The sequence below is a fragment of the Gavialis gangeticus genome, unplaced genomic scaffold, assembly GCF_001723915.1.
Source record: "Gavialis gangeticus isolate Ggan-Ray unplaced genomic scaffold, GavGan_comp1, whole genome shotgun sequence".
Classification (NCBI taxonomy): domain Eukaryota; kingdom Metazoa; phylum Chordata; order Crocodylia; family Gavialidae; genus Gavialis; species Gavialis gangeticus.
The window spans coordinates 29022639-29036361 of record NW_017729001.1 but is presented as its reverse complement, the minus strand read 5'-3'; the positions used below and the strand labels follow the sequence as shown (position 1 = coordinate 29036361).

At 41.4% G+C, this 13723-nt stretch overlaps 1 long non-coding RNA gene across 1 annotated transcript; it reads left to right on the top strand.

The window, feature by feature from the left end:
* Positions 1-814: 814 nt before the first annotated feature.
* LOC109290534 lies at positions 815-12824 on the top strand. The gene is made up of 4 exons (XR_002095611.1): positions 815-994; positions 6425-6518; positions 9247-9365; positions 10735-12824. It is a non-coding gene; the product is annotated as an uncharacterized LOC109290534 (long non-coding RNA).
* The last annotated feature ends 899 nt before the right edge of the window (positions 12825-13723 follow it).

Sequence of the window (13723 nt, the reverse complement as noted above, 5' to 3'; positions counted from 1 at the left end):
GAACCGGCCCGCCAGCGGCCTCCCTGTGGGGTACTTGGGAGCAGCCCCCCGAGGGGTAGTGGGGGGACGGTCCCCCCCGAGGGGGTAGTTAGGGAGCAGCCCCCCGAGGGGGTAATTGAGGAACAGCCCCCTCAGGGGGTGGAGGAGACAGAGGTGGGAAGGGGCAGGAGATGCCTCCCCACAAACACCGGCTGGCGCAGGCCCCGTGCTCCACCCCGCTCCTGGCCCTTTTTTCAGCTACGATCAAACAAGCCTGGGGCCTCCAAACCCCTGCGGCCTTCGGGCCTGGGGCTCGCACGCCGGGTCCCCACCTGGACTGGAGGAGGCCGGGCGGAGGGTCGGGGCAGCAACCTTGAGGACCGAGCGCCGCTGAGGTGAATTCTGGAACAGGAAGACTGGGTTTTGTCCACTTGAATTTGGAAACCGTTTGGTCTTGAACGAGATTAAAAAAACAAACCCAACAACCTGCTCCTGGGCCTAGCCAAGCCCCAGGTGGATCTGAGCAGGAAGGAGGCTTTGGCCAGGAGGGTCCCTGGGGCCACTTTCCCAGCGAAACTCTGCCGGCAGAGCGACCAGGCAGTGTTCGCCAGCCCCTCTGACCCTCACCCCCTTCCCTGCTTTGATTGTGTTGTCCCACGCAATCCGTGATATGCCCTTAGTGGCCCCCATCACAGGGGGAAGCTTGTAGCTGTACTTGGAGGGCTTTGGCCCATGTCACAGCATGGCATACCAATAGGCCTGTGTCACCTGGAGGCAGCAAGTGGGGCTGGAAGGGAGAAATAACTGGGTCTGACAGGGCTTTTTCCCCCCTGTTCCTCTTTCCCTTGCAGCCTCCAGCACTGCAGGTCTGGGAAGCAGCGATTTAGAGGCTGTGCCCCTCACTGCCCTGCTCCATCGCAACAGGAATGTATCCGGTCCCTTGGTGAATCTGGCTACCCTGTCCACTTCCACTGCCTGTGGTGGCAACGAGTCCCACCCATTAATGACACCCTGGGTGAAAAACAACACCCTTGAGTTTGCTTTAAACTGACTGCCAACTTGTGTCAGATCTCCCTGAGCGGGATCAGGGGTGAAGGAAGCACGGGCCAGGGCAAGGGGGTGGATGTGGAGACCCCCAAGGCTCTCTGGGGTTTGCCGTTCAGGACAGATGTTTACTAGCAAGGGCTGAGCTGTTTATGAACATCACTCCAGGCTCTTATAAGCCACTGCCCCAGCCAGGGTTCTCAGATGGGTGCAGTGCCATAAACCAGGACACACCAATAAATAGGGGAAGAGGCTCATCTCCCAGGCACTGTGAGCTCCCTTCCTGTCTTCTCCCCCCTGTCAAGAAGTTTTTAGCGTGTAACCCCATAATTCAGCATTACAAGGACACATGGAAGGCATACTTCAAGAAAATGGATGCCAACGTCAAGAGCTGGGAGGAGCTGGCTGCCAACCCACTCCAACGGCACCGCAATTTCAACTGAGCCACAACATGTTTTGAAGGAAAGCATCTTGCCCTCGAAACAAAGAAGAGAGAATGGAGGAAGGAAAAGGAAAAAAATTCCCAGCCTGCAGCCTACTCTCTCCTGCAGAAAGCCCTGCAACTTCTGTGAATGGATCTGTGGCTGAAGGACTGGACTCTTAAATCACCTCAAGACCCATCAATGAGTTGTGGTAGAGATTGCTTTGGCATTGAGGGGTTGCCACCACCGCCACTTCCATGATTCAACCTAATGATGTTTGCGTGAGACAGTGAGAAAGGCATGTTAGCGTGAAGTTAGGCAGAAGGCAGAGTGGAGATGCATCACATAGATTATCAAAATCAGAGGTGCATAAGCGTACGTGAGCTGGCGCTTGCTTCATCAGCTGCCATGAAAGGGTTTTTCCCTTCAGAGATGCATACGCATCTCTACCCTGCTTTCTACCTGACTTTGGACTACCATGGCTAACCAGCTTCCTAACACATCTGTTGTTAGGTTTAATCATTTGATGTCAGTATCGCTCCAAAAACCTCTGATAAAGGAGAAAACAGGAAGGGAAAGTACAGTGGCTCAGATCTCTGTTCTGAGATCCTTCACAGCATCTGATAAAATGAGCTCAAGCTCATGCAGGCTTATGCTGCTCTGATTTAGTTAGTCTATAAGGTGCGTCTCCCTACCCTGCTTTCTGCCAGTATGGCTGTGAGGAAGGTCATCTCCATTTAACAGATAAGGAAAACAGGTGAAATAACTGAACCAAGGACAGACACACAGTGCCAGTAGCAGAACTGGAATAGAGCCCAGAAAGCCTATGATTTCTCAGCTGCACTTCTCAGGAATTAGATTACTAACTAGAGCAACCTGGACTTTTCTCCCCATAAACTTTCCATCAAAATATATGCCACCCTTTTTATTTCTGATAACATGACCGTTGTGCAAGTGCCTGGCATTATTCATGGCATCTTGGCACTATTCAGAGTGTGTGGCTGTGTCTACTACACAAGATGCTTACCATGTAGTAGCTTGTTACTACTGTGCAGTAGTGTCCCAAGGCATGAACCGGGATGTGATACTACTGCACAGTAGTAACAAGCTACTACACGGTAAGCATCACCACGAAGCCGTACAGGGATGCTACTGCGCAGTAACACCATTTACTGCACAATCAGCATCTCATGTAGATGTGGCCTGTATATACTACACAAATGCCCACTACATAAACCCCAACCTGGATCAGCTTATTACATGATTTGAGTGCCAGAAGGCCCCTTCCAGCTGTGTGTACTTATGATATACTATTGAAAGCAGTGAGCATGGAATTAGGAACCACCCCCTTCATTTCTATTCATGTAGAAGTACAATTTTAAATTAAAGCCCTGCAGCTTGAGGTTCATAACCCAACATGTATGGGGCAGGTGTGCGGGATAAAATGCGTGTTTTCCTTCTCAACCTCAGTATCTGCCTATCTCCCTATAGGAGCAAATGCTGGTAAGCATTTTAGTTGTCTTGTTTCTTTGTAATAATGCATCCGCTGGAAAGATTAGGTTATCTCACTGACATTGTGAATTGTACAACTCCAGCTTGGAATGCATGGATGTCACGAGTACTCTCTTATAGTGAGCAGAGAGTACCATTTATGCCCACCTTCCTCACTAGAGGAGTTTACGCTAAAGAGAAAGGCAAGTGAATGGACAATTTAACTATTTAGCACCAATTGAGCACATCTAGAATGATGCTTAAGCCTATACACATGAGTAAGTTCCTTGAAGTTGCATGAAGTATTTGCAGGATGGATGTTTAGCAGAACAGGTGGTGGAATCTCTCAGTTTAAAGGTACTATTATAATAATACCAACAATATTAAAAAATAGGGCTGTTCTGCAGGAACAAGCATCATTACAAGAGACGTCTGTCTATTGTCTTGCTCTTGTGTTTGCTCCTTACTTTTGATCAAAGCTGATGACTTGCTAGCCACAAGTCTAAATACAGGTGAATTGTATGTTGATTATGTAGCTTGGTGAGCCCACCTGTGGGCAGTTTAGCATTTGAATGTGTCTTCTCACCCAACTAATGTTACAGTTGAGGCCCGGGACTGCCTGACAGATGTAAGGGCTACAATGAAAACAGCTGTGGACAACGAAGGCATGAAGTGTATGATGCCTGCTTGATTTAAAATTGCAGATTTGGGCAAAGAGGCTGGATGGGAGCTTGTTTCTTCTGTGGTATTAAGTGATTGAGTTTGGACTGCAGTCCTGTCTAGTTAAGGAATGAGATCAGCACTTTTGGCATTCCTTGAAGTTAATTTCAGAATGAATACTGGCAAAAATAGTTTATTGGCAGTTCCTACTTTCTTTCTTTCATTCAGATTTGGGCTGGCTTAATTAGACTCATATGGTTAAACCCACATGGAGCCTTTAAAAATCAGTTAACTGTTAGTGGCCAAATCACCTCCTCCTCTTGAAGTAATGGGTTTGGAGGGAATTAATTATGAGAGCAAGCCCCAGCTAGCCAAGACGAGGAATTACGTTGTAAACATCCTTAGTCTCCAGTTCTAGTAGTTTGGGATCCATGTTTCTCCTAGTCTTACATAGAAGCTCAGTCAGTAAAGTCCCAATGCAGCTTTGCGTGCTGTGCTAACCAGTACTGAATTCACATTGCTATCAACTGAAATTCCCTTTAAAATGTATTTATTACATCTTCTTTCACTGGTTAACCTTAGGAAGGAATTGTAGGAAAGCAAGGGATAGCTGAGGAAGATTCAGGAGTAGTAAGATGGAAGCTGGTAATACAGAAATTCACCTACACTATATCGATCTCTGTATCCCATCTAGACAGATTATAAAAAACATTTCCTCTATCATAAAGTTGTTTGGTCTGGAGTTGCTATCTTCAGCTCAGCATGGCTGAAAAACTGCTTGGTGTGTACTCTGGCTCTTTCCTGTTGGAGCATGTCATGTTAAAATGTCCTGACCCTTGATCTATTTAGTCTTGGTTAGGCAGATTTTCTGGTTGTATTTTTTTTTCTTTGACTAAATACCTTAAAATGTGCGGAGGGAGTAATAACTTGTTTTATTTAAAAATAGGAGGCTTTTAAAACTGAGTGTATTTTGCAAAGGAATAATTCCCTTGCATACTTCAAGCCAGCTCTGCTTTTAGTGAAAGACAAGGTTCCTTGTCTCCTCCTTTGTTTACACAGTGCCTTTACAATTCATTGCTCCTTTCCTTCCAACACAGAATCTGTACATTTATATTTATACTTTGAACTGCAACTTTATCATGGAAAGTCCTGACATCAAGCTAGATACATAGGAATCTGCTTCTCTCTGCTGTTTACAGGATCAGTATGTAGATTCCATATCTATGTACACACTTTTTCCCTTGGAAATGAAATGCAGCTATTTCTGTTACCCAAAACCTTTTCCATAAGACCTGTTCATTCATATCCCTTCTATATTAATGCCTGAAGTGAAACAAATGTAAAGTTGGACTTGGTACTAGTTGTACAGCAGCTTTAGAAGCCCTCGATACCAAAACACTGGCTGTTTTAGATTCTGTAAAACTGTATCATTGCAACAAATTATACTTAAAAATCATTTAGTGTGAAATTGCAGATTAATCCCATAGGGATGTGGTTTTAGCACTAGTCTAGCCACTTGGGAGCATACAGATGGTGAATCTGAGTTTCACAATAGGCACAATCACTGATTACATGCATGGATGTAACGGACAAAAAGACCTTCCTTACAACTAAGGTAAGGAAAATACAGTGGAGGTCCTAGTGCCTGACTTGTTCAGAATAAGCTATGTTTTAAAATACTGTTGCTTTTAAAGGGTCTTGAACAAGCACCATAAACAAAGAGAAACCTAATTACTCTGTCCTCTGGAATGCAATTTGCACTTTCAAAGCATAGTTATATTTATTCTTTCTTAATTTGGTTTATTTTGCATCCAACTTAGCAGTAACTAAATGGTAACTTGTAAAGCAAGCCAGGGATCTTCTAACCACAAGGACCCTTTTTACTCAATTTAATACCTGCCATTTTTTACTCAGGGAGAAAGTTGTTGTGCTCTACATAAACTCTTGATACTCTGGCATGGGAGGAATGGCTCTATCCCCCAATGAAAAAGGCTCTGCTGCCTAGCATAGCCATGATTTTGAAAACTGCCATCTGACCTGGGCATTGATTTCAGTGTCACATTGTTGACATTTAGGAACAGATAGATTGTACTGATACAGGGAATTATCAGGACAAGGCTGGCCATCAGATGGGAGAGTGTCTTTTCTGGTATGCCAGCCTATACAAATAGGTATAAAGTAAACTGCTTTTTTAGCAAGGGAAATGGAGTGAATAATTCTGCACTGGTTTCAGGGGAGTTGTGCAAGAGCAGTAGTACATATAGGCTTTCAGAGACGTGCTGCACACTCTGGGATACTCAGATCATTAGCACAGGTTTTCATTTTCAATTATGAAAATCAGAGAAAGGAGGAAGTACCTTTGTGCTAAGGAAATGGGGTACTTGCTGTACAGTTTAATACGATCTCTTAATTCAGACAGCTGAGAGATTTAAAGTTTCTTCTTCATTATTTTCAGTGAGTTTTATAAAGCTGTCTTTAGTACATAGGGAAAACCAACACCTTCATAATTCCAGTACAGATTAGGTTTTGGTTATGTGAAGGGATTGTAAACTAACCTAAAAAAAAGCAAAGTCTGGCAGTCTCTCCATCATTTGTCCACATATGCCTAAGTGTTGTAGCATTATGTCTCATGGGTGGCTTGTGAAAATCAGGGTAACCTCAATAGAAGTGGAACTTTCAAATTCTAGATCCATGAACTTTTTTTTTCACACTGATGTATTTTAAGCCTAAAATCATTTAAAAGTATTCGGGTTTTAATGTAAGCCCACAAGAGCAAACCCATTTAGGACTGAAGCTACAGCTACTTTTATTCACTCTATTGTCTGTAGGTATTGTAGCACATATGGTAGACAACATCAGCCCATATGGAAGGTAACATCATCTATGGTTAGAGGTACTCCGTTTAATACCAGGCTTGAAATGGTGAGTTTACAAGTAGTATGTCAGTACACACTCTGAATTGCCTCTTATTTTTGTGAAGTCAAATACTTACTGTTATTTAAACGTGTGTTTTTATTTTGCTTTGTAGGGTGTTTGGCAAAAATGAGAATTATTGTAATGACATTTGACGTTGCCAGCCCTTGGCAACTATGTGAAAATAACTTATTAATTAGCATGTAGTTGGTTGGTATTTATAATTTTCATCTCTACATGGGGATTAGGACAGAGGGTTTCAGCAAACTAGGTGGCATTTTACAAAATCAACATTCCTGGTTACACTGTTGCTTTTAGACAATCTGCGGTTTCCTGACAGCCAGCGCACTACAAAGAAAGATGTATGGTTTTGACTTACGTCTTCCATGTCCTGCTGATGGGCTTTTTCAGACTCCATTTTTTGTTAGTTTGAAGCTAGTCTCCACAGGCAGTGAGTATGACCCAGATAATTATGATATTTTTATTGCTCTCAACTGTGTTCATACTCACATTGTGAAGGGTCCCCCTCTCCTACACGTGCACACAGGGAAAATAAAAAAAGAATGTTTGTAACAAAGAGTGAAAATCTTCCAGTAAGGACTGGATTGTTCTCCTTTGCTTACAGCTTATAGCAAATGTTTCACGTGACCTTTGGTGTTGCTCTTTGCCCGTACACAAGATACATGCAGAGTTTTTTTTCCATGTATTGACATTCCAGATGATCTTCATATGTTTCCCAGGCACCAGCTGTTTGTTGTGAACAATCAGAAGGCCCAAGAACTTCCACTTTCCCGGTGTTCAAATATATCATAATGACACTTACATGGGATCAGACGTACTGAGTCATATGGCCATTCTGTTAGAGGTGGCATTTTATAGTCATGCTCAGTCTGAACAAGATGAGGCTGAAGTTTTTAGTAGTCTATTTTAGTATTTATTCTTCAGTATTCTGCTTCTTCTTTTGTAAGTGCACCACTCTACCCTTTGCCTTTTCTTGCTGAGCTGGTTCTTCCCCCAGTTTAAAAGCTTTGATAGGAGTAAGTTCTTAGCTAAAGTAACTTAATATCTATTTCTCTGTAATACAGTATCAGAATCTCTTCAGGAAGTCCAGAATGGCTGTATATGTCACTACATCCCATCAGCCCAGTTGTCCCCACTCCTTGACAAAGTTAATCAGATTTGTTAGGCATGACCTCTCCTTTGTGAATTCGTGTTGACTGTCTTTGGCCAATCGGTACCTGTTCAAGCATTTTCCTGTTTGTTGTCAGCAACTGTGGAATCACTTCTAAGGATAGATTTCACTGGACCTCTTTCTATCTCTTCACGCCCCACCCTCCCTTATTTAAAATTTAATCAACAACAGCACCGGAGACTGAAGTCTTTCTTAATCCACAAAATAGGCACACCAGAGAAGCAGCTTCAACATCATGCCAGTAAATTTTAACTTTGGTGATCTCTCCTCTGGTGGGGAGAAGCAAGTTCATTCTCCATACCCATTCAGTTAACCTGTCTTCTGAGATTGCCAGGAAGGGGGCTGGTTTTGGTTACAAGATCATCAGCACAGCTCACCCAGGCCACAAAAAAGCCATGATTTAAGTCACAACAGATTCAAGATGATGACAGGCTCTTCCATCCATTTTTTTTACTCCTTTTTAGCCAATCTCTAATCCTAACACTTTTGCATGGTGAGATTTTAAACATAGTGGCACCAAGTACATAATCCTGCAAAAATAAAATTTCAAAGAATGAAACATCTCTCACTTTGATCCCTTTAAAGAGAGAACCCATGGAACAAGTTAAATCATGTGGCTATATTTTATGCTTGTCCTTTTAGATAGGCACATCCCTGGTTTCCAAATAGGAAGTACTTCATAGCAAGTGAGTTTAGTGCAGGTTGCTATAGTAGTTAATCCCCATTTAGAGGGCAACTGAAATTTATGTTGGTTTCAATAGTTCTGCCTCTTGAACTAATATTTTCTCTGGTGTTTCCCATTTTGAAATGTTATGCCATATTTGAATTTCAGGTTCATGGGCTCGTCATTCCAATGGAATCAGAATGTGGGATCCTTGTTTCTGCAATGGGCTAAACAGTAGACGTTTAGGGCAGGTGGGAGCTGAGCACTGGAACAAAATTTCTGCAGCACTCAAAGCTTTCTTATCTGGGGTTTAGAACCAGTCTCCAGCAAGGTGTCATCCTAACTGTTATCCTGTAAATGGTATTTATTTAGTTTTGCATTTATTGTTTATAGCTAGAAATATTTTAAAAGGACTATACTGATTATTTGTAAAAAAAAAAAATACAAATTCCCTGTTTAATAATAAATAGAGCCTTTGGGTTTAGTTTTTCTACTCTGTGCCTATAAAATGACATAGAGTATCTCTGCTAACAAAATCACTTAAACCATAAAACTCGGAAACTCAAAATTTAACCTGTTGATTTGTGAAGCCAAGTATACAGCAAACTATTTTGGCATAAGGTCTGCATTAGTATAACTAGGTCACTCAGAGAGGTTGTTGGTGGATAATAGACCATTTGAAATAATGGGTTAGCCTATAATCACCCATCAAACAGTACAATACATTTTTAATTGATGGTGAGCAATGTATTAGAATCTGGTTCATAATAGTTGGTTTCCATTTCCTTTCCAGTCACAATGAAAGCTAGGTGGTGTACAGCTGCTTGCAGTTGTGTACCAGTTTCGTTAAAGCAAATCTACTTTTCTTTCCATATGTTCAGGAAGAACAATTAAAAAGGAAACCTCTGAGTGTACATGTGCTGGAATCTCTGGCCCTGGTTTTGCAGATTGTTGACGAGAGTGTAAAGTTACTCATACAGACTTCCTGATGCAAGTGCTGGTGTGATGATTTTTATCTTTTGTGAAATCCAATGGAACTCATAATCTCATAAGCGGAGCATGTGCATGTGTGCTTTAGGACTTAAGGCTGCACCTTTAAAACCCCTCTTTTCATAAGGCCTTCTTCAGATTAGTATCATGGAGAAGTAGGTGCTTGTCCTCATGGGTTGCTTACTGTAACAGGTACTCTGCTGCCTAACGTGTGTCCTAAACACTGCCCCATTTTAGATGACTGCTGCTTCATGTTTATATGACTCAGAAATCCAATTAAACCATCTCTTCACCTCTCCTGACCAAAATTCTTAATTTCAGTAATTAGAAGACACCGTAGTGCAAACATGCTGTTTCATCAGAGTTGAGGCTACCAGACTTAAAACTTACATTTTCAAAAGCATTTCATGGTTTGAAGGAATGGTCAATTAACCTCATGTTTCCTCTGGGGAACCCTGTAAAGAACTGTCAACAGTTCAGTTTAGAAAGATTTGTCCAGTGACCTACAATGCCATTAAGTTCACAAATGCATGTAACAGTGTCATCATAGATTTGTTTCCTGGTTTACTATCACAAGAGAATAAACCATTTGTTTGGCAGTTTCTGCTATAGCACACGGGACCCACTGAATGATGGGAGCTGCCACCATAGTATGGTGTGCGCCAACACAGTGTCTCCAAACTAGAACTGCTCAATGGCAAAAAGAAAAATCCCAGCATCTTCAAGATATATTATGTGACTGTTTTACCCCGCTGTAAGTTATTTTTGGAGAGGAGGCTCAAGGGAATTGAAAGGGTGCCTGCTGTGTTTCAGTGTATTTTCCAAACTCTTGAAATGCCCATGTAAAATAAATGGTTGGAAATGTTTGATTGTTCTAGTGGCAATAGTCTTGAGATTTAAGAAAAAGTGACATCTAACCTTTCACTCTAAACTAAGGGCATTCTATGGAAGAAATAGAAATTGATTCAGAAGATGCACCTGCCAATAAAAGCCAGGTGTATGCAGTCTGAGTCCTTTAGAAAAGATTGCACTGTCAAGCTACAGTGGATACAGAAAAGATCTGATTTTACAGGGGAACTGAAAGGAAACGAAGGGCCCAATCTTGCCACTGATATCATAGGGAGCTTTGAATTCACAAGGCAGGCAGGATCAGGCCAGAGGTGAGGTAATGTTTTCCAAAGGATTCAAAAAGTGTCAATGAAAACAGACAAATAGCAGTTGGCATTTGGTTTTGATTTTCCTTCACCGAAATGTAAACAGGAGCATAGCAACATAGTTGGGAGTGGAGATTGTAACAGCTGAGTGACTGACAAGTGAAAGTTGTTTTTTTTTTCCTATTCAAACTTGAGAGGCTAATTTTCTAAGGGTTTTTTTGGCAGGTGGATGTTTACGATATCAGCAGTGGTACTGATTGAATGCTGGTTATATGGATAATTTGGATGCCCTATTGCTATTCATTTAAAAATCACTTTCTTCAACAAAGTTAAGAATCTGTCGACTGTATGAACTTTCAATTTTGGGACATACATCACCATTAAGGCATGCATATCCCGATGGCAACATGCCATAGGATGAAGTGAGAAATTAAATGGCTCAATGGTGTGAGAAGACAGAGCATCAGCATTAAATTTGATTTTCCTGGTTTTTGTCACTTGGTCAGACCCTTACCGCTTAATTTTCATAGGCGTTGCTCAAGGTTTTAGCTGCATGATTCTGATTGACTTGAATAGTAACATCTCAGTAAATCCTGCACAGCCCTGCATATTTAGATGGTAATGCCAATCACATAGAAAGGTTGGCTTAGGCATTGGCTGGAAAACATATCTATATCTTTTATTACTAGCTTGGTGTGACATTGTCTGAGCTGGGTTGCTGTATTATACAGGGTTGTTTGCAGATTGCTCATTAACATGTCATAACATGAATGTTAATGTTTAATTAATAAATTCAATATCCCTTCTTTCCCACAGTTGTTTTACTGACTGCTGTGTAGCTTTTTATGTGGCTCTGCATAGACAAACTTTGGAGTTTTCTTCCTAGGACACCAAGAGCTAAAACAATTCTTGTGCATTTTCACATATTCAGTGCACTAGATCTGGTTTTGAAATGTTTTTTTCTAACAACTACAAAAAAAGAGACTTAATTTGAAATAGGTGGAATATTTTGCTTTTCCTGGAGATGTCCAGGTATGCAAATACTTACAGTAAAGGAGTTTATTTCAGAATGATAACCTTAAAGAAAGTCATGCAGTTATAGAGCCAGTTATAGAATACATCATATGTACTTAAGGGTAGAAGATGGTTCCTTGCCTTTTTCAGAGTACAAATCAGGCTATGCTAGTGGAATGATTACACAATTGAAGACTTTATTTTTAAGCTGCAGGAATTTCAGCCATAACGTTTCTAAGAATGGCAAGAGGAGTGAAAATAAAGTTTAGAATTATTGCAGCCTATATTTATAAGGTTTTCTCAATTTTTCTCAGCATTTTGAATCTTGGCTGTACTTTGTGAAATATGGGTTCTGATCAGGAAGTGATCTCTAGCTGAAGAGCTGCAAAAATAATGTATAAAATGATAATTCAGCATTTATTAGTAAGTGCCGCAATATTGATGGAATATTTTCTAGAGTGGGGTGTTACGGTTCCGTTATCTTTCTTTCACAGTATAATATTAAAAAAGAAACCTCATCCTGTTTCTCCTCATTTTCCCCGCATACTGAAAATCAATACCAAGGATTATGGCTTCATATTACTTTAAATTATGTTGCACAGGGCCTGTTTTGAGAAACAGGGTGAACAGAGTATGGAAAAGAGAAAGGGGTGATCAGGAAGTGTGGGCTATATGGGAGTGTTAATCCATAGGTTTCACAAGCCTCAATATAGCAGTTGGTCTCCATCCAGCACTGACTGTGCTGGCTGTTCTGATCTTGCAACATCCCCTGTCGATCATTCCATGTAACTGCACTACCAGGAGTCAGAGGATACGGTTCTGCTCCCAGCTCTACCACAAGTGAGACCTTGAACAAGTCAAAGGACTGCATTTTTGGAAGTATCCACTCATTTGCTATGCTTTGCCATTTGAGCAACCAGTTTGACATACCCAGGGTCTGTTTATTCATCATCCATGGGAGCTGCATGTTACTCACCCGTCTGAAAATCAGTCCCTAGTTGCCTCAAGGCAGACATGCAAATATGGAAAGAGTTCAGATTAGCAGTCACTATTGGGAAATATACCCCTTAGTTTCTCTGGGCTGCAGTGTGTCACTAATTTTTAAGTAGAGCTTATCGCTGAAATTAATGGGGTATTCTTCTGAACAATGATGTCGATAATTGCGAGTCTTGGTTTTTCTCATGTATAGGACAGGAATAATGTTCATCTTTCTCAAAGCTGATTCAAGGCTTAATTCATTAGTTTTTGTCAAGATGTTTGAGATACTGTGATGAAAGGAGCTATAGAACTGCTAAGTAGCATTATTTTCTGTTGTCACAAAGGATTAAAATAAAATTTCCTCAAAATCAAAGGCCTTATGTGCTCAATTTCAGTCTGGCCCAGTTATGTATTTTCAAATTATAATACCTTAGAAAAATAGGTTCTTTCCTTGAGAAGCTGATGGAAGCTCAACTATAGCTGAGCTCAGAGATGTTGCTTACAGAGTCATTTGAAAAAAAAACCTTCTTGTTATGCACACTTTGAACTCCCTGCATAGTATTCATTGGCATCTAGCTAAAGCAAGTACTCCAAATCTTTGCATTTTAAAGATGTTAATACTCTGTAAATATCTGACCTACTGAAGTGAGTTTCACTGTTGCACACACTACTTGAACACAATGCCTTGCAACCAGCCACCTCGGAGATGAGCATAACTGCTTGATTATTTTTTTCTCTCAGAAGTCACAGACAATAGATTCATGACTTTGTAGGCTAAGGCATAGGTGGGGGGGGAAACACAATGGAAGGCTATCAGCAGCACATCGCACGTGCATCGCTATACATTGAGGGAGATATCATTAAATTAAAAAATGTCTTTGCAGAGAAACAAAGGACAGCCAAGGCACAACGCGCCGGGCTTGCCCAATGCAAAAGCTCAGAGTCATTGCTGTTGACAATGGACTCACTGGCAAGCCTTGCCTCTGAGAGATTAAAAATTCCAGGCAGGGTAAAAGCGGTGCTAACAGACAGCAACTGTCATTCAATCCGAATAAATAGTCACCGATGCATTGCATTTCCCACTCAGTTCACGATAAACTATTCATTTAAAATGACAGCTACTGTCTAGTGCTGAGAAGTTTAGGGCAGCCATATCAGCACAAGTATATATTTCTTCAGGGACAAGGAGCTTCAGTCCTCTCAGTCAGTCGGGTTTCTCAAT